The following is a 20,708-nucleotide window of genomic DNA, read 5'->3' on the forward strand; positions in this document are numbered from 1 at the left end:
TTAACTTTCCTATAGTCAACTTTCCATTTCTGTGTAGCAACATCCCAGCGGCACCAGCATATGGAGTGTATGTGTCTCAATTGATACGTTACTCTATAGCTAGCTCAAAGTACGCTGATTTTGTTGAACGAGGAATACTGCCTTCTCAAAAGTTGCTACGAGTCATCAATCAAGAAATTTTACGGTCGACAAAAGTGTGTCAGAAATCATATCTGATATTCTTCCTCAGTCATAACAACCTTCCATCATTACCTGATTGAACAAAGAAATAACACGAGTGGTGCCGTATACGGTGCAGGAAATGTTTACCCTTCCGGAACATCTGATTTCACTCCCAGTTTTTAGTGGAGTTCGTGTTGTTTCTTAATTATTATTCATAACTGTTCATGTAAATGTCCTTCGGTTTTTGTGAGTCTTTGTTTACTCCTTGGTTTTGATTGTTAGTGTCTTGTTGTCAAACCTCATTTGAATTTGTATTTTTTGTAAGAATAGTTAAGCAAAGCTGCAAAACAGAATAGATGAAAAAAATATATTCTACAAAGCTATAAACTTTGTCTGTTGCTTCTTTTTTTCGTTTAATCGTTGTGTTTCCTGTCCTTCGATTTATTTTAATAAATTGCTTGACCATAAGTAACGTTTCCTCTTATATAAAGAAGTAATGCTTGCTTTATGCGGACCATTCCATTTAATGTCGCATCGTCTTTAAAACTGTTCATTGTTGTTTCATCCGAACAATTTTCCAATTACATGTTAGATAACTCATTTTATTGTATAGCAATATGATATTTCCCACAGAAAGTAACCAAAAGTTAGCGTGCAATAAATTATAATATTGCTCTAGTGCATTAAATCTTCAAAATGCATGACGTCACGAACGACAATATCTTAGTTTAAACCAGTGTTTACTTTCAAATATTATATTGCTATACAATATAAGGGTTATTGCATGAATATTGGGTAATATTGTCCCTCGTAGAACATATATTGCACTCGAAAGCTCGTTCAATATAAAATTCTACTCGGGACAATATTCCCCAATATTCATACAATAACCCTCTATTATCACATTGGTTGCAAACTTGCAATGAGTAACATTGATTTCTTAATGAAATAAAAATTTATAATTTCACATGTAAAATAATCTTGGTTATTTCAGTCCTCTGACGCCATAAAATAATAGACATTTCCTACTTTTATTTCATAATAAAAAAACATTTGCCAATGTACTGAAAAGAATAACTAATCAAAGAATTAAAAAATCGAAAAATGTTCAACTCCTGACCGAAAACACAGATAACTAACTCATGAGCAACGCTCATTCGTGATTTGATATGTTGTTCTGTCACTTGTTGAATATTGTTCGATATTTAAAGTCTTTGATTAGTTAGTCTATAAATCTATTTTCTTGTCATATGTATTTCAAGTGAGAGGTGTGTTAGGTCATAACTTTGATTAATTCAAAAAGAACTTAATGACAGAATTGATTACGTGATTTAAACCCCCAAAAAAAATATATAACTGCGAGCCCTTGTCATCCTTAAAAGGCTCTGACTACTACACCATATATGCGGACAAAAGGTAAATTATCTATGGTGCTATTGCGTAGTGAGCAGAAAAAGATGTTCAAGATTGCAACTTTAATTTCAAAATTTAAACCTGTTTACAATTGATGAAAACATATCTTTGAATCTGTTTTGTGTGTTTGGTTTGTTGTCCAATTAACTTATTACATCTACGTTTTTTATTCATATTCATATCTCTTAATAGAAAGCAAAATATAAAATTATCATATTGGTCCCATTTAGTCACCAAAGTCGTGATTTCTGTTTATATCATCTTATTTTCTGGATTATCTCACAAGTCATTCCTAACCATACGTATTACTTTTGTCTACACATATCTTCATTTTACATCTCGCAAAAACGTAGCCAAAATAACATGCACCTCATGTTTTATCTTCAAATTAATATTCATAAGCAAAGCAACAAAAAGACACTATATACAGATGTTCATTTTGTAATACAATTATAATGTGCCTGCTTAGGTTGTAAGTCATGTCAAATTTCACCGAAATCTGTGCCTAAAACAGCAAAGTTGCTGTTCAAAGGTATGACGTCTTCCAGAGATCAAACAAGACTTTCATAAACTCCAATTTCACAGAATATGTCATCCGATTAATGTACGATGAATAAAATATATTATAAAAGATAAAGGAATAACGACATTTTAGAAGTTTCAGTTATCAACTATATGCACACGTAAAGACCATTCCATAACATTTTGAAATGTTTTTTTGCACGCCGGTTTTTAAATATAAAAATATAAAATACTCTTATAAAAGAGCGGTTGTAACCTGTTCTAATGGTTTCCTCAACGTCTCAATTGCAGCGATCCAAAAAAAAATCGCCGACCCAAGATTGATATCGTAGACTTGGCGCACTGTCCAATAGAGCTCTTAGCTGATTTGTCATATGCTTAGAGTCGATAGTTTTCAGCATTATTAAAAGGAACACGTCTTTTCCATACCTTCTACGTCGCTCCTGTACTACATCAACTTCCCATTGACACCACTCACTTTTCGCAAACTCATTTGATAATATTACAACAACTTTCCATGATTTCTCTAAATATTTATTAATGTTTGCAGTGATCGATTCTCCTACTTCAAAGTCCCTATGATGAATGCAGAGCTTGATACCTTCGTCTTGTTCTATTTTTGGTAAAAACGTTCGATGCACCCAGTTGCGGTCTGCGTCACAATAAACAACAAAAGCATGATATTCGAAATCATCTGCATTTGTTAAAGGGAAATAACCTTTCTTTCTATTGTATTTAACTCTCCATAAGTATATATAATTCTTAATATTTGTTTGACATTTCAAACCTATTGTTATAAAGGTCACCAATGATAATCATGAACAGGATAGTACAATTGCCATGCTGTATAACGGATTCCAAGGTGGACACTGCATTTCAGATTCAGCATATTTTTTAAGCTCCACATTGTCAAGTTCGGGTGGCTGCCGACACCTGTAATATTCCGGGTACCTAATCAGCTTAACTTTTGTTGTCTTTATCAATTTAGTGAACCAGAGTTGATCACAAGTACATGCAAATGGGTTTACAGTAAGATCTAATTCTTCCAACGAATTCAGTACATCCAGCGGAAAAGATGTTGCGTTGAAAATTTTTATAAGATTATTTGACAGGTACAGTTTTCTAAGGGAAGTCATATTACCAAACACTGAATGTCCGTCATTCCAACCAGCAAATCTATTTGCAGTCAAACTTAATACCTCCAAAGATTGAAAGTTTGGAAATATGTTTTTCGGAAGAAACGTGAGGCTCGTCGAAGAAAGACTTAAAACCTTTAGTTTTTTTAAAGGTAAAAACATCTGTTGCAGTTTTATTTCTGTTCGTGGAAGATAACTGTGGTCGAGGTAGAGAGATGTTAGATTCTGGGAAAGAGAAAAAATAGTTTTGGGGTTATAGTTTCCCTGATAGAAGTGAAATTTGTTTCTTGCATCATAAGGCTACTCAATGATGAACTGTTGAATGCGAAGTCGTCAATTTTTTTAAGGAATAGCCTATTTTAGACAATTGCACTAAACATAACATCGGATTGTTCATAAATATGTTACTATGAATTCGGCTAATAGGATTACCATTTATAAGAAGCCTTTTTTAATTTGGGCAAGCATGATAATGACTTTTCCTGAATTCTACTAATGCTATTACCGTTTAGATCTAAAACTGACAAATTTCGGAGTAAGCTTTTTATTCATTTTCCATCATGTCTATTTACACACATATTGGGAATTGTTGAAAGCATATTGTCATTTAAAACAAGCCTGATAACAGTACTTGGTATTCCGGTCATATCCATATCTTGTATGAAATTTTCGGAAAGAATTAGAAAGAACAAACTATTCAGGTCAGAGAATGTTTGACATTTAATGCTAAATCATGCATTGCCCTTTATTCTGAGATTGGTTACTTTATTCCTTAAATATTTTGATAACATGTCTAATGGCAAATACGACCAACTGCTATGTTCAAATATTAAGTGTTCAAGTTTTTTGTAGGGAACAAATACTAGTTTTTTCAGAACATCAACATTTAATCTATTTTCGTTTGAAATATTTAGTGTTGCAAGAAATGTCAGATTTGTAAACGCATTGGGATGAATGTATGATATTAAATTATCAAACAGTTCAAACTTTTTTAGTATGATATATGTCAAATTATCAAACCCATTTTCATCGATGAACGTTAGGTTTGTTCCAATCATTCTAACGTTATAAATATTTTCAGGAAATAATGGAATATAATGCTAATCGCGTCCTCTGCAAATTGCTTCGTGTTTATTAGACTGCATAGATGAACATTTACACTGTTTATGACAATCTATAGTCTTCGCCAACATGCTAGGTGTTAGTAAAACAAACATGAAAACACACACATCTGGTTAACAAGTTCATTGTTATAGTGTATATGCCTGCAATCAAAGAAAAGTATAACATTCAGCGTATGTCTTTATTCAGACATCCACAATATAAATCAAATATCAACGTCATCATGAATGAATGCTTGTACAAATTAAAGAATAGCAACAACGCACACGTTGTTTTTTGAAATAGCAACTCAACTTATAATAAGTAGACGTTTTTGGATCAGTATACTGTCCGATAAGGTCAATATCGTAAAATAAATTCTAATCAAAATCTTTTTAATCGTTATCAGGAAGGCTAGTATAAGATGCTTAATTGTGTTTGCTTTCTTTTCTGAATCAATAAAGCAAGATCTCATAAACAGCATCACTTCTTCTTCTTCTTCTGGTATTCAGTGACAGCTTCATTGATATTGAAGATTACGAATAGTCATATAAACAATAAGGATAGTATTAAAAAAAAGTGTTTACTGTTTAAAATAATTCGACAAGCCGCAACCAATAGACACACCAACTCTTTCAACCCTCCGAATTCACGGACGGAAAACAATGGTTACGTATACATTTTTAAAGCAATTAACTATGCATTGTATAACAATTAAGTGCCAGTCTTTGTAAGAATCAGGCGATTTAGGTTAAAATTAAAACATGATTAGAAAAAACCCAACGAGCTAATCATGCTATTTAATACTAACCATCATCCTGAGTAAAGTATCAGTCTTTCGTTTGTGTGTGTCTGGTAATATCAAATAACTTGGTTAGAAAATTGGTTAGAACGATAGCAAATTACAGAGTTATCGTCCCTTATTCGTTAACTTCGACTGCATTTCAACCAAATTATATCTTCTTTTACCAGAACAGAAAATAGAAATGAATGTTATTTTTGTGCAAAACTGCATATTATGAACTGAAACCTATGTCAAATAGGGTGGATTTTTTGGGTCATGTTTTCACCACTGCCCAATTCTTAGGAAGACTGGCACTTAACTATAAAACTTATAACAATATAATTCTTATACAAATTGACATATTGTTATAGTCATCACCACAATTAATTGTATGCATAAAAGATATATTAAACACAAATCAAAGTAATTTATTAATTTTATATAAATATTAATGTGTCCATGTAATAGGCATTACATTTTACAAAGAAACTATCTCAATCTTACAATTGGTAAATCACAATAAAGCAGAATCGAATTTCCAAATGGTTGATATTGTGGTTTCAAATCTGGTGTTGAAATCACCATCTTCACGCATTCACAAGATCTTCCATTATTTATGGTTATCGTATTTTGTGATTTCATATATTTTCTTTATTTATAAATACATTCAGGGTTTTTTTATATCCTGTTCATATTACTTATGCACACAAACGTAATAACGGATTTTTCTAAATTTAGTTGTTATATGTAAATGTAACCACTTTAATAACGATAAACAGGAAGATGAATTACTTGTCATCACTATAAAAATCTAACGATACAAGGTTTTAAGAAGCCACACTTAATAGCATTTGTATCGAAATGATTTAGATCCAATTTGAGTGTTATTAATTTCAATTTAAGGTGACGTGAACAAACACAAAATATATTTAAGATTTATACAGTAAACTTATTTCAAGCAAATTAAACTGTTTACCTTTATATAAACAACAATTCCCATTAGATATACCGTTTAAAGTAAAAGTTATTTCCCCAAATAAACGTCATTTATGATAGAGTGTACATGCTTTTAAACGGAAATTTATTAACCAGAGCCGACTAAAGATAAGAATCAATACGCAAATTAAAGTCGTTTATATTTTTGAATTCAACTACCGCTAAAATATTTTGAAATAAGGAAACATAAGGTTTTGATATGATCTTGAACGTGTCGTACACATTTGTCATGTGACAAAGGTAAAAGAAGTCAAATGTATTTTTTTTATATAAAGGAAGTGTTGTGACTTGATTATCAAATAACAGTTTTGATTTTAAGACACTAGTGTTTCTGATTTATTTTCGAATATTGCATTTAACTGCTGATATTAGTAGTATCTTGTTTTTCTTGTTTCCAGTAAAAAAAATACAAGGCATGTCAGACATTTCACTGTAAAAGTATTATACCTGCCACTTGTTGAATTTCTGAAATCATTAAAACAGTACATAGGCTAAATAAAAAATACATGGATACATACTAATGTAATATAAATGAAATATCTCATATTTTTATCTTTCAAATTAATAATTCCTAAATATCCGTTAACAACTCATCCAAAACTTGACGATTCTTTAAAAATTTGTTGTGGTAGCACCGTGTAACGATGTCGCGTTATTGTAAACACTTTTGTCTAATTTGTCATTCTGTACATCCTCTGTAAGTCTTCCGTAACATTTTTCGCTAGAAAGGTTTCACAGTCATGATTTAGTTCAATTATAAATACTGTGGATTCATTATTATTCGTTGGATACCAATTTTCGTGGATTTTTTGGGCACATTCAAACCAAGAAATTAAATAATCAACGAATGATACTTTTTCTATAGGTTTGTATAAAGACTTTAGCGAAACCACGAAATTAAATATCCACAAATATGCAAGTTTTTCTTAATCCACGAAAATTGGTACCCACGAAAATAAATAATTCCATAGTATCTACTTTCGCATGTTACATCTCACATCATAGAGTGGAATTATATACTGGAATATAAACGATAACTACATTTATGTAAGAAATTCTTTTTTATAGTAGTACAAGAAGATAAATTATTGTGGTATCAATGTTGAATCAAGGTATTCGAAAATGTTTTCATAGTTTTCCCAAATGAGACCTCTTTGTGTTAATAACAAAATGTTTTAATGAAAAGTCATAAACAGAACCGGATGAAAGTAACGTACTTTATACGATAATGATAAAACTGAAACCAACGATCAAACTAAAACGACAATCAATAACAAAAATGTACCTTTATATTTCAAATGATATTTTGAAAGATAACTTGAATGCCTGTCAGTGCCATGCATTAAAGTATAGTGTACGCAAAAGTCACTGTTTTTAATTTAAAACTTTAAAAGAAAATTATCAATCATTCGCAAAAACAACTAGTATAAAAAAAGAAGATGTGGTATGATTGCCAATGAGACAACTTTCAACAAAAGACTAAAATGACACAAACATTAACAATTATAGGTTACCGTACGGCCTTCAACAATGGGCAAAGCCCATACCGCATACAGTCAGCTATAAAAGGCCCCGATAAGACAATGTAAAACAATTCAAGCGAGAAAACTAACGGCTTTATTTACATAAACAAACGACAACCACTGCATTACAGGCTCCTGACTTGGGACAGGCACATACATATATAATGTGGCGGGGTTAAACATGTTAGGGGGATCCCAACCCTCCCCTAACCTGGGAAAGTGGTATAATATAATGTACGGTTGTTACTAGATATTAGTTTGTAAGGCTAAATACAAAACATTCTTTATTATCTTACTGTGGTATATCAATGCATATGACTACAAGTCTTGTCTATAATCAAACTTTGTCACACGTTGACTGAACTAGAGAAATTAATGTAAGTAGACGATTTTGTGATTGCTTTTTCCGATATTACTAGCAACTGTGTATACGCATAACAAAGCTACCAAGACCTCATTAATAATGCTTTGTACTAAAATACTACATAACATCACCCTTTGTATGTCTATAACGTTTTTTTTTGTTTTTTTTTTGAGCGTTACTAATGCGTCTTTTGTAGACGAAACGTGATTAATTGTGGCTTGACAGGTTTGAGATTCTACGAATTATATAGATTTAAAAATAACAGCAGCCCAACAATAGCTCTATTTTAAAAAACCTCAAACTTTAGATATGCTTTTTTTTTAAATAATTCTTTTCTTTACAACTTTGGTGTTTCAATGGGTATCCATAGATATATATTATACACGACACGAGCATTGCACACATAAAAGGCTGTCGGACAAACAGATATCAATGGTACCTGGATTATAATTTAGTACGCCAGACGCGCGTTTCGTCTTCATAAGACTCATCAGTGACGCTCATATCAAAACATTTATAAAGCCAAACTAGTACAAAGTTGAAGAGCATTGAGGATCAAAAAATTCAAAACATTGTGCCAAATACGGCTAAGGAAATCTATGCATGAAAATCCTTAGTTTTTCGAAAAAATAAAAGTTTTGTAAACAGGAAATTTATAAAAATGAAGAATACATGCGATAGAAATGTTTTTGTGTAAAATGTCGTTTAATTCTGAAGTTGAATAAACATACGGTTTGAAAAATGCATATGAAAATAATAAAACAAACGTGCTTTGTTAAAAGAAATAATGCCACATTGGTGTTTGGAATAATGTATGCTTAGAATTCTGATGTTGTTTTTCCATTTCCGGTTAGAAGTATGATTCTATAAAACTGTACATTACAATTCCAAATTAATCGAAATTTGACCTCACTACTCACTGTACATGAGGACAGTTTGAAGAAAACAAATAGTAAAATAACACGTCTGTATACTCTTTACAAATTTCTATATTTTATCTCTCCTTACACCTTGTACTGTAATGATATGTAATCTAATGGTTTCAATCTTACTTAATGTAGGACAAAGCGATGAGACAATAACTAAATTTGTCCTTCTTATCGGGATTGCTGATTTTAATAATGGCGTTGTCATCAAATAGTGCAAGTCTGAAATAGACATGCCTCACACCCTAAAAAAATAATATACTTGAAACTTGCAAATTAAACCCGTGAAGGCTGGCAGTGCTAGTGAGTCCCTTGCATTTATCATACTAAGATGAAGATAAATAATATATGTTTACATTGAGTTGTTGACAAAGAAGTTTGTCTTCTATATGAATATATATATACAACTCGTGGAAACAACAACCCATCAATGTTAGATCTGTTAATTTGCTTTCGTAAATATTTTTGTTCTTCCCTCGCCGGAATTCAAACCCATGTTACTGATATATCGTGACACCAAATCACCCGCACTGTAGTCGTCCTGCTAGACCACACAACCACCTTGGCTTCCTAATATTAAGCTTACGGTGGCCGGGTGTTACCTTTCCACGTCAGTTTGTATCTAGCGTCGTATTACAGTACATGATAAATAAGGCATATATATTTGTAACATAGACTAGTCATTGATACATTGTACCTATGTTTGTTTCTCGTATGATAAACGAATCCCAAAACAAGTACAATGTACATGCACCTTTGGACACCTTTTCATGAAATGATTCACTGAAACATAAATTTGTCTGATAGTTTTTATATCTTTTAGTATACCTATTTGCATGTATGCTTTTTAATGATTAATAATGCGTATGTTACATGTTTTGGGATAACTGAATATGCCCACTATACACATACAGATTTTGAGATGGTTCATAAAATGATGGAGGAAGTAGCAAAACATATTGGTCGAAAATTACCATATAAGAAGGACTAAAATGTTACGGATTTGGCTATACTTTTTGGGACTTTTGTATTATAGCTCTTCACCTTTAATATAAGCTTTGGATTTCAAAAAAATTAACCACGAGCATCACTGAAGAGACATGTATTGGCGAAATGCGCATCTGGTGCAGGAAGATTGGTACCGTTAATGTTATTACAGATGTTACTTGTAAAATTGAATTGAGTGTACAAAGTAAAGGATGTAACAATTTAGAAAAATACCATATAGTTTGGTTTGTTGTAGAAAATCAAAATCTATTGACCTTTTTGATTATAGATGTATCAATGTGTCATATATTCATATGGTTGGAATAAACCTGTGCTCTCATTCCTCTCTCTTAATTGTTTTGAAGGAATTTAATTGGTATTAATTTGGTGCACAATTATGTCTAACATTTAAACTTACACGATAAGATAGGTAAATGACACCAACATTCAATAAGTAAAAAATTAACCAACAACGCCAAAAGTAAAAAGAAGAGAAACTGAGCTACAGGATCCCCTCCAACAACTATGGGTGATCTCAGATGTTCCTGAAGGGTAATCAGATGTTTAGCAGAATGACAATTGATGACCATGCGGGACGACGTTTAGTAACTAATCATGATGAATCTTACTGGGAGCATTGTGTCCACTTATCCCAAACAAGTTATAGGCAAACAGTCCTTTTAGCTATTCTTTGTTGATTTTTTTCTTTGCAGTAGCAGTGTCAACTGTAATGGTTTGGTTTCCATTATGCGATTATCTTGGTCACAAACCAAAACCTAGGGAAATACATCAACTATATTAGAAAAACAACAGATAAGCGGAAACACTTAACTCCAACAAAAACAAATGCCAACAAACATCTTCATGGACTAAATGATAACACAATTGTAGAACAAGGCAGTTTGTTGGTTTTAAGTATGTTCGATATAAAACTAAAGAATTTATGAATGTTTCGCTCTGCTTATTCCCCTGCATACCAAAGTGGTACTTTAAAGACAAATAAAAACTATAAAATCTACGTGAATAAACTCATCATAGATACCAGGATTGAAATTTTATAATTACGTCAGACGCGCGTTTGGTCAACAAAAGACTCATCAGTGATGCTCGAACAAAAGAATAAATAAACAAGATATGTTGAAAGGTATATTATAGACAAAAAACCCATAAAGTAATAGAAATATTTTTTTTAATCTCATAGTTGATACCAGGCTTATAATGTGGTATGACAGTCGAACGTTTTGTCTACGTAAGATTTATATAGTGACGTTCAAATCAAAACACATTTAAAGACATATAGATAGTTAAATAAAGGCAACAGTAGTATACCGCTGTTCAAAATTATGCCTGCTGATTAGGTTGGTTTTAAATCTTGAAAGATACTTTAAAACAAGATAAAGTGCCTTATTTGGAATAGTAAAATGCAGACGATCAATTTTAAACATTTGTTGGTGGAAAGCCATAATTTATACACTTAAAGTCATATGAAACCTAACATTAAAAAAATATGCCTTTTAAATAACAAACTGGAGAGTTTCCATTTTAAAATTATGAACATATGGTTTTCTTTTTAAATTGTTATTTGGATGGAGAGTTGTCTCATTGGCACTCACACCACATCTTCCTATATCTATATACTTTTTTCAGGCAAATAAATAATTACTTCGATACCTCTTAGAAAAGAAGGATACTTTTAAGGAGAATGATGAAACGCCAATCAACTGTGTTAAAGAAAAAGTAGGACATAAAAAAGAGGTGTAAAGGGTTGGGTCAACTAAACAATTAAGGTCAGACCTGCTTTTTAAGGTCCTTATGTCAATTACAGTTTATGTGTGGTGACCTTTTTTTATTAGTCTATACTAAGTTAAACTTTTCAAAGTTTAAGTAAACTCGTCTTACATCTTCAGGTCGACACCATTACATATATATATTTTCAAAATCAAAAGGTGTTTTATGTGTCAAAAAATTTCAAAAATTCTGTGAATGTATTGCGCAGTCTCTATTTCAATGCATCATTCTGTAGCTAGGAAGAAATGTGTTCGTGAAGCACAACTGTTTCACACTAACTGTTTCTGTAAAAGTCCTATATGCAAAAATGACCCAAAACTTGCATTAGAGTTATTTCTCTGCTAAACCGAAGTCTTCATGTTTGAGCCCTAGAGTTACCAGTGAAGACATTTTATTTGAGCTTCACACCTTTGAGGTATACAGCTACTACATGAAGAAAAAAATTGAAATTCTATAGAACATCTTGACATATACTCGATTGTTAAAGAATATTTGAACTGCTTAGATATTTAAATGGAGTTCATGGACACATTGTAAAAGTCGCATCTTTTAACCTGCGATCTTCTATTTAATTTGTTAAATAGACAGATTTGCCATCCATGCAAATCTGACACTTAAATCCACAATGCATCTGAAGAAAACATAGTGTTTAAAAAACAATGATAATCTTCCCTATAACAGAAATAGCATACTCATTTTAAGCCATTAATGTCCATCTAAAAGACACAGTATGTATAGTCTTCAGTCATTAAAATGACAACCGAAACGCTTGCAACCAAACTGGTCATTTTTGTTTTAAATAAAATTATTTCTTCTTTTTTCTCCTAGGTCCTTTTATCTTCTCTTCATCCTGTATTAGATATGAATTAACACCTTAACTACATGTTTGAAAATTTACAATGCCTATCAAGTGTGGCGTAGACGTCAATAAGTCGCAACCTGGCTATACCAATAACCAAAAGACATGTGTAAGTTCTACGTCAAAAAGAGATGTGAGGTTCCCTCAATGAAACAGCATCCCAGCGACAACATATATATATGTGTGTATAAATGAACTTATCACTCGACTCATTCTACCAGATATTTATGTTATTTCTCGATTTTGGGGTATTTTTCGATCATTGGTTTGGTAAACAAGAATCTATTAACTTGAATTGTTATTTCACTAGAGCAATGTTTTACATCACAAACGTGTTACTAAAATTTTGGCATTATGTCTGTAAACGTTTGCTGGTCATGTAGCAGTTTCCGTGAAAATTAATGATTTCTTCGATACCTCTTAGAAAAGACAATTTTAAGGAGAGGAGGCACAGACTGACTTAATTCCCTTTATTGAAATTTTTCAACAAAATAGTGTGTAGATTCTTGGTAATTTCGTATATGATCTTTCTCTTTTTCGTGCACTTCAGAAGATTCAATACCTATAGTCTCGAGCTGCAAAAAGCCTCTAAGTCGTGTTCCTCGGTTTAACGGGAAATAGGTATAATGCTCATGGTGCTGATACTAGAAGTTGTTGAGTACTGTGATTGTTCTGAATGTAACAGTCCATAAAGTAAGTAAACTAGTTTTAATTTGACTGCGATGGGTTCGTTTCCGCGTACACATTTATCTTCAACTATTTCCCAAAATAATCCGCCCCATTTAATAGTGAAGTTTTTAAAGGTATCCTGTTGCGTTAATGGAAGAGCGAGTTTTATTCCTTTTAAATAGTTACCGTTTTTGTCAATGTAACGATTATTGCTATGTAACGGCATAGCTATAAAATGGACGATTAGCAACAGTAACTGTATTGGGAGTTTAATGTGTCCAGTTTCAGTTTCAACATACACTAGCACTCGTGTTCTTTCTCCAAATGAAGATTTTCGTCTCCTTTTCTCTGCAGTTTAAATATATGCGCAAGACTCTCCGTTACATAGACTGTTGAGCGCCTTTATCAAACAAAATCTTCGTATCTGTACAATGACAATATTACCAAAAGGGGGAGGGCCTTGGTAGTTTTGTACAAATATTTGAGCGAAATTGTGCTGAAGATCGTAAAATTGTCGAGTGTTCTTGTATTGTATTCTTTACAAAATTTATTTGTATTTGTCGTACTTTTGTTCTTTCAACTGTGAAGAGGATCACTTGTGTCATTGAAACGGTTTCACATCTTTTATCAAGGTTTGCGGTGTTTTCATATACACTAAGTGTGGTTTCGTCATTTATAGTTACGACATGAGCTGTTCGATTTGCATTCCTATATTTGATTTTTACCGAGACAGTTGAAACTAATTAAGTGTTACGTTTAACAACAGCCAGGTGTTAGTCGTGTATTTTCGGGCAATTAGTTGGTGAATGATTACCTTAAGGGAAAATGTAGGGCTTATCTGTTTAAAAATGCTGATATGCATTGTTGGTACTTGCATTTTGTTTTCTTTGTGATTTAGCAACGGCTAAAAAATTTGAATACGTTATACACTGTCTATATGAGTAGCTTGTGCAAATTCCATGATTTGTATCTCTTTATGTATGCTTCTTCGAATATCTCGTAATAGCCTTTTAGCCTTTTTTTGTACAATCCTCCCGAGCGAGATGATTCCTAATTTCTCTGGGCAGTTAACTAACCAACAGAAAAACTGAAGTGCAACAAAATAAAAACGAAATAGCAACACACACAGAAACGAACTATAAAATAGCTACTGCCATTCTATTGATTTGGTACAGGAATAAGCGACACGAACCCCATACAAACTTGAGGTGATACCAGGTGCTAAGGAACATATAAGATATCAAACATATTTTCACGTATGATGAAGATGTTGTGTCTTTATTGATTATGTGTAGTACTGTTTTTTCATTAATATTCGTTGGATACCAATTTTCGTGGATTTCGTGGGTACAAGAGAACCACGAATTTAAATGTTCCACAAATTACAAATATTCTAAAGGAATGTATGCAGACTTTGTCAAAACCACGAAATTAAATATCCACGAATACTATAGGTTTTCCTCAAACCACAAAAATTGATACCCACGAAAATAAATAAAATCACAGTACACAACAGTCGACTCTCGTTATGTCGAAGTCAGTCGGGCCAGAGAAATATTTCGAGATACACGTAGTTCGACTCAAACGAACACCGGAAGTTCGGCAATCTAAGGGACACAACTCTTGCTTAGCTTGGTAAAGCTAAAATAAATCCGGGTTAATATGGCAAGGGGATCGATATTCTAGTATCAGATCAATGTATTTGTATGTCACAGTCTTTTATTATTATAATGACATTATATGTACTTATTCAATTGTTTCAATTAAAAAAAAATCCTATGGCTTTTCCAAGAGAGTAATTTCCAATCGATAGTTTTGTTATTCAGGTCGGTTATAGCTGACAAAATTGTTAATTCTCGGATACAAGAGATTTAAGAAAATTTTGATTCTATTCATTATGTTTTATCTCACTCTTTCTTTTCAAAAGAAAATATAACAAGATTAAAGACGCCGTTTGAGTAGTTTTTTGGTGATCATCAACGGAAGCCATAATCCTCACTTTATACACACCCAAGCTCATTAGTGTAAATCACAAATTAATTGTTTTGTAAACATTTTAAATACTTTTTCATAAACATTAACAATGTATCACTAATTATTTATCAAAATTCTATAAAAGATAATCTTAGGTAAACGCTCATGGAAATAGCAAGTCATAAATCAATACAGTGGTCAGTGACCGGAAGTTTAAATACACGTGTATTGTCAGATTAACTCTTCAATCCATTTAAATCCCGGAGGTCATTTTTTGACACATGTGTATTAGTTCGAGATAAGAAATGAATTTTGAATGCTTTGTTTACTTTGGGACCGTTCGACTCAACCGAAATTTCGACTCATCCAATTTCGACTCATCAGGAGTCGAATTACATACTTTTGTATGGAATAAAGTTAGGGACCACGTGAAAACTTCGACTCATCCGAAATTTCGAGTCAACCGAGTTCGAGACAACGAGAGTTACTTAAAACATAATCAATGTACGTTGTGTTTGTTTCAAATGTGAGACCCGTTGCTTCCTGAAAACAAGAATCAGGCGATAATTTGAATTCAATAAAAGAGTTTGAAATAAAATTGTACGCCATTAGAAAAATGAGATAATACAGAACAATTTGATGTGTATGCACTCTTGAACAAAACTTGTCAAACATATTCAACGTTATGAAATCATAGAGAAGGATGGAAGAACTGATTTATATACATGATATATAAGCTTCCGCAGCTTATAAATTGAAAAAAATCTAATTAAAAATGATTCGAACCAAAAGTGATTTGCAGTAAAACTTGTGTGTGCTTCACATAATGATAATTATCCTTGAGACCGGCAATATAAAATATTTCCACATTGGACAGAATTTCTCCGTAAATGTATATTCGAAAATAAATCAATGGAATTGATTGTGAAAGGGCTCGAATTCACAAGAACAAATAGCATCCGAAATACTGGCAAATTTCATTCAGAGTACACAATGAAACCCATCAATAGAACATTTAAAATATTACCATTTGTCAAGTGCAACAGGTGGTTCAAAATATACCTATATGAAATGGAACGGTATTTCATAAATTTATTTAAACATAAGCTAAAAATAAATGCTTAGTTCAAAAGTTTCCGAACTTCCTAACAAACAATGGTATAAGTCATAGTTTCCTCTTCTCTCTTCATTGGCAATATTTAAATAATCTTTACAGTTCCCTACAAAAGGACAAAAGCGATTGTTAAAGAAGACTCGATTTATATTTTTCATGTTATTCTATCAGTTATTGGTAATTTATTTTCCAAGTATCAATTCCTGTAGCAAGAAATCTGTTATGTATACATTTATATTGCATGTCCTCTTTGAAAGAACCATAAGACATTCCGCAGACTTAAGGATGTATTCTTCTGACGATTTTAACGTAATTTGGAATTGGTCTACGGGAGATAACTCTGTAAGTTTCTCTAAACTTACCGTGGTTACTTGCAAGTACAACTACGACGGTTATCTCTGATATTCTCTGGGTCGGCTAGATCAGCACTTGTAGGTTATTCTGGCTCTAGTTATCGACTGCCGGCAGATCCGAAACGAGGCTCTCTCGTCTTCCGGATCTGCCTCCAATGTGGAGCACCACCAATGACCCTGAGGTACTACACTCCCCCCAACTTTGTACGAAAGGAGTAACCCCCGGGTAAAAACAAAAGATCATGCTAGGGAAATCAGTAGGGAATATACCAAAAACAGGATCAGAAACACAGTAAACCCGCCCCCACCCATGCCCTATGGAGACTGAACTACAGTTGGTCACCCCCCATTCCCCTCACCCTCGGGATCCCCATGACACACCCCCCAGGATTACGCATATACACATCCTTCCCTTTTGGCCAACGGGCCCTCAAATTCATTACTAAGAGCCAACTGGCTATAACTATGGTTAATTTAGGAGCCAACGGGCTGTAAATTCATTTACTGGAAGCCAACTGGCTATAACTATTTAATATAACAATTGTAACTGGCCAACGGGCCTTTCTGTTGCTATGTACATATATTGGGAGTTGCCCACCTACGGGTTAACTCCGTACAGACGGCTACCATTGAGGTGGGCCACCCGTACAATTTCCCTCGGTGAGTCTGCCCTCACTGTCCCTACCACCTTTACCACCTCATAAAGGTAATGAGGGTGGCCATGCCGTGCATTCGGTGGGGGGAAGTAAGGGGCATCACTCTCCAAGAGAATCCTGTATGTGGGCACCGACCTCAAGGCCTCCTTCTGCTCAGAGTTAAAGGACCTGACACCCATCCCAAACCCGAAGTAAGCATTGCGGTATGAGTCCTGCCACTCCCGCACCTGAGCAATCCCCCCCTGGAAACAGTGGAGATGAATCAACTGTAACGGATTAGCTACCACGCTCTTCAGAACCTCTAAGACCTCGCGATGGGCTCGGGCGTGAACCCTATCCAGTCCGCCACCCCGAATGTGCAAGACCACAGGCTGGTCAAAGCGGCAGGACTGGAGTGCCCATCGCAAGGTCGATATCTGCCGGGCGTGTAGTTTTTCCTCCACAGTAAAATCCACTCCCACCTCTCCAAGGGCGGACACACTGGGGTGAGACACCAGTTGGTGGAACCGGTGCTGAGTGGCGTCCTCAAACTGCCCAGCACTCTTTGGGTGGATTCCCACTGCTCCAACCCACCCTGGCTCCAGCCTCAAAGGCACACTGGGCCAAGTCTTCGGGTCACAGAAAACTGCAACCCCTCCAGCCAGCTTGACTGGATCCACAGGGACAGGGTCCAACCGCACCCTTAGGAAATCACCCAGAGATGTCCGAGAAGGCAGCCCCATCTTGGTCAGGGACCTATCCAGATGCATGTGACTGTCAAATGCCTCCGGAAGATCCCTGCACAATTGGGACTCCACTCCCCTACTCCCTGAGGGACTCCCAGGGTACTTTGATCCCTGTGCCCCCACAGATGAGGATGTGCCTCTTGACTCTAGACTCGGAAGTGACCTGCTGGGACCAGGACGTGGGAGAGACATGAGGGAGGGTACAGGCCGGGTGGGGAGGGACATGAGGGAGGGAATGGACCTGGGAGAGGGCCCCGTGGAACTGAACGCCCCAACCTGCCCCATGGGCCTGGGAGTCCCCTGTGTGCAAACCGGAGCCCCCAGCCTGCTAAAAACTCCTGCCTTGGCTGGTGGACTCCCCTGCTCACTAGAGGAGCTCGCCTGGGACGGCTCACTGGAGCTTAGGTTAACCTTCCCCAGAAAGGCCCGACGCTGATTTCCCTGTAGTAGAGCCATCAACTCCACCTGCGCCCTCCAATGCATAAGGACGGCAGGTGAGTTTATTGGCGACAGCGTGAAGGTTCGCGGAACCTCCCACCGCGCCAATTGGCACACTGCTGCCATGGCTCCCCACTCAGCGGTCAAGTCCTCTTGAGTCAGCCCCACAGTCTCCAGCTGGCTTATCACCCAATGGATGGGGTCCCCAACAGCAGCCCCCCCAGGGCCCTGAAGAGTGTGCTCAGCGATGTGAGACGCACCCGGGCTAACCCTGGGTCGGAGACTACCAGGTCACGGAACACCTCGGCCACGTGCTCCGCGGGAATGTGCCCTTCCAGGCCTGGTCCCCGGGTTTCACAGCCAGAAACTGGACAAGACAGTCCAGTACCAACTGCTTCACCCTGAACTCCATAGTGAGGTGTTGCCACCTCACCGGAAGCTGGGGAGCCAGACTGGCCCCGACACACCTCCTGACCCTGAGCCACCCCCTGAGGTGAGGTTGTCAGGAGAGGTGAGGTTGCTGCCGTGGCCTTCTTCTTGGCAGCTCTGCTCTTCTTGTTGCTCCTCGACTTCCTCTTCTTCTTGGTCTTCTTCACCTCCCCCTTCCCCTCAACCCCTTCAGACCCCCCTTCGGACCCCCCACCTACCTCTAAGGCAGCCCCTGGGCTCCCCTGGACCTCAGGGTCCAGCTGCCTCAGCTCCTCCTCCGACACACACACTACCAGTTCCTCCGTCACCTCTGTGACGGAGGCCTGCTCTGGAGAAGGTGGCTGGCTTCCATCCCCTGTTTTGTCAATACTGTTCTGGTTATTCATCTGAAATAGATTTACCTTAGAGTGCAGGGAGATCCTGGACACGTGCACCTCTGTGGAGACCAAACATCCAGGACACTGATAGGCGTCCATTCTGTCCGCCTCCTCAGGAGTGATGTCCACGCATCGTCCATGGAACCATTCCCTGCACTCGTCACATCTAATCATGAGACCCCCATCATCTGGTCCCCGGCATGAGCAATAAATGTTTTTTCCCCTTTTTCCCTTTGGGTTCCAACTCCTCTATTTCCTTCCAATTTCTACTTAAAACTTGGGCTTGTAGTTTTTTACACCAATTTGGGACCTCCCTATCTTTACACAACTTAATCCGGTCATGATGGGCCACCACCATTGCTGTTTTCATTTTGACCCTGTAAAGATATGGAGTGAGACTTTCCACCACCACCCCAGGGCCCTTCCAAGATGGTGTCAGTTTCCGACATTTTCCCTTGATGGTGGCCGTGTCCAATTGGTACACTAGATCCCCCACCTTAAACCTTTTGACTACCACCTTGAGATCGTAATCCCTTTTGAGGCGTTCTTGTGCCGTTTTTAGATTGGCCCTGGCCAGCTCGTGTGCCCCTTGGATGGCCTCCTCTAAGTCTGAAACATATTTTTCTCTATCCTGAATTTCCTCCCCCTGTGGCCCCCTGAACATCAACTCAGCAGGTTGATTGACTTCTCTGCCCAACATGAGATGATTAGGAGTAAACCCGGTGCTTCTACTGACTGAAGCATGGAACGCACCAGCTAATTGCGGAAGGAATAGATCCCAGGACTTTTGATTTTTTTCCCACAAAGCACCGCACTGAAGCCATCAGCGTTCGATTGCAACGCTCTACTTGACCATTGGAGGAGGGGCGGTATGGGGTGGTTCTACTTTTGTGTATTTGAAGCAGGTCACACATGGCTTTAAACAGATGGGATTCAAAGTTCCTCCCCTGATCAGTAAATACCTGAAAGGGACTCCCGAAACGGGAGAAGAACTCATTCACTGCCGTACGGGCTGTTAGTTCTGCGCCCTGGGCGGGGAGAGGGACACATTCCACCCATTTGGTAAACTGATCGATCATCATGAGGATATGTTCATTTCCTCGTTCTGTTTTTGGGAGGGGCCCCACAAAATCTAGATGAACCCTTTCCATTGGTGCCCCGGCGTGATGTTTCACCATAGGGTGACGGTTTCGGCGAGTAACCTTTTTGTTTTGGCTACACAAAGCACAACTTGCTACATACTGTTCAATCTCTTTCTTCATCCCTCTCCAATAATACCTTGGCTTGATCCTTTGGTAGGTTCGGTCCCCCCCTTGGTGGCCCCCTGCAGGAATATCGTGACACAACTCCACGAGTTCCTTCCTTGATACTTGGGGAATGACAACCCTATCTGCCTCTCCTTTCACCCCCTT

At 36.4% G+C, this 20,708-nt stretch overlaps 1 pseudogene; it reads right to left on the reverse strand.

Annotated features, from left to right (window-relative positions):
- Nucleotides 1-2,108: 2,108 nt before the first annotated feature.
- LOC143053740 (toll-like receptor 2) lies at nucleotides 2,109-18,616 on the reverse strand (annotated as a pseudogene).
- Between the last annotated feature and the right edge of the window lie 2,092 nt (nucleotides 18,617-20,708).

Source organism: Mytilus galloprovincialis, chromosome 12 (assembly GCF_965363235.1).
Source record: "Mytilus galloprovincialis chromosome 12, xbMytGall1.hap1.1, whole genome shotgun sequence".
Classification (NCBI taxonomy): Eukaryota; Metazoa; Mollusca; class Bivalvia; order Mytilida; family Mytilidae; genus Mytilus; species Mytilus galloprovincialis.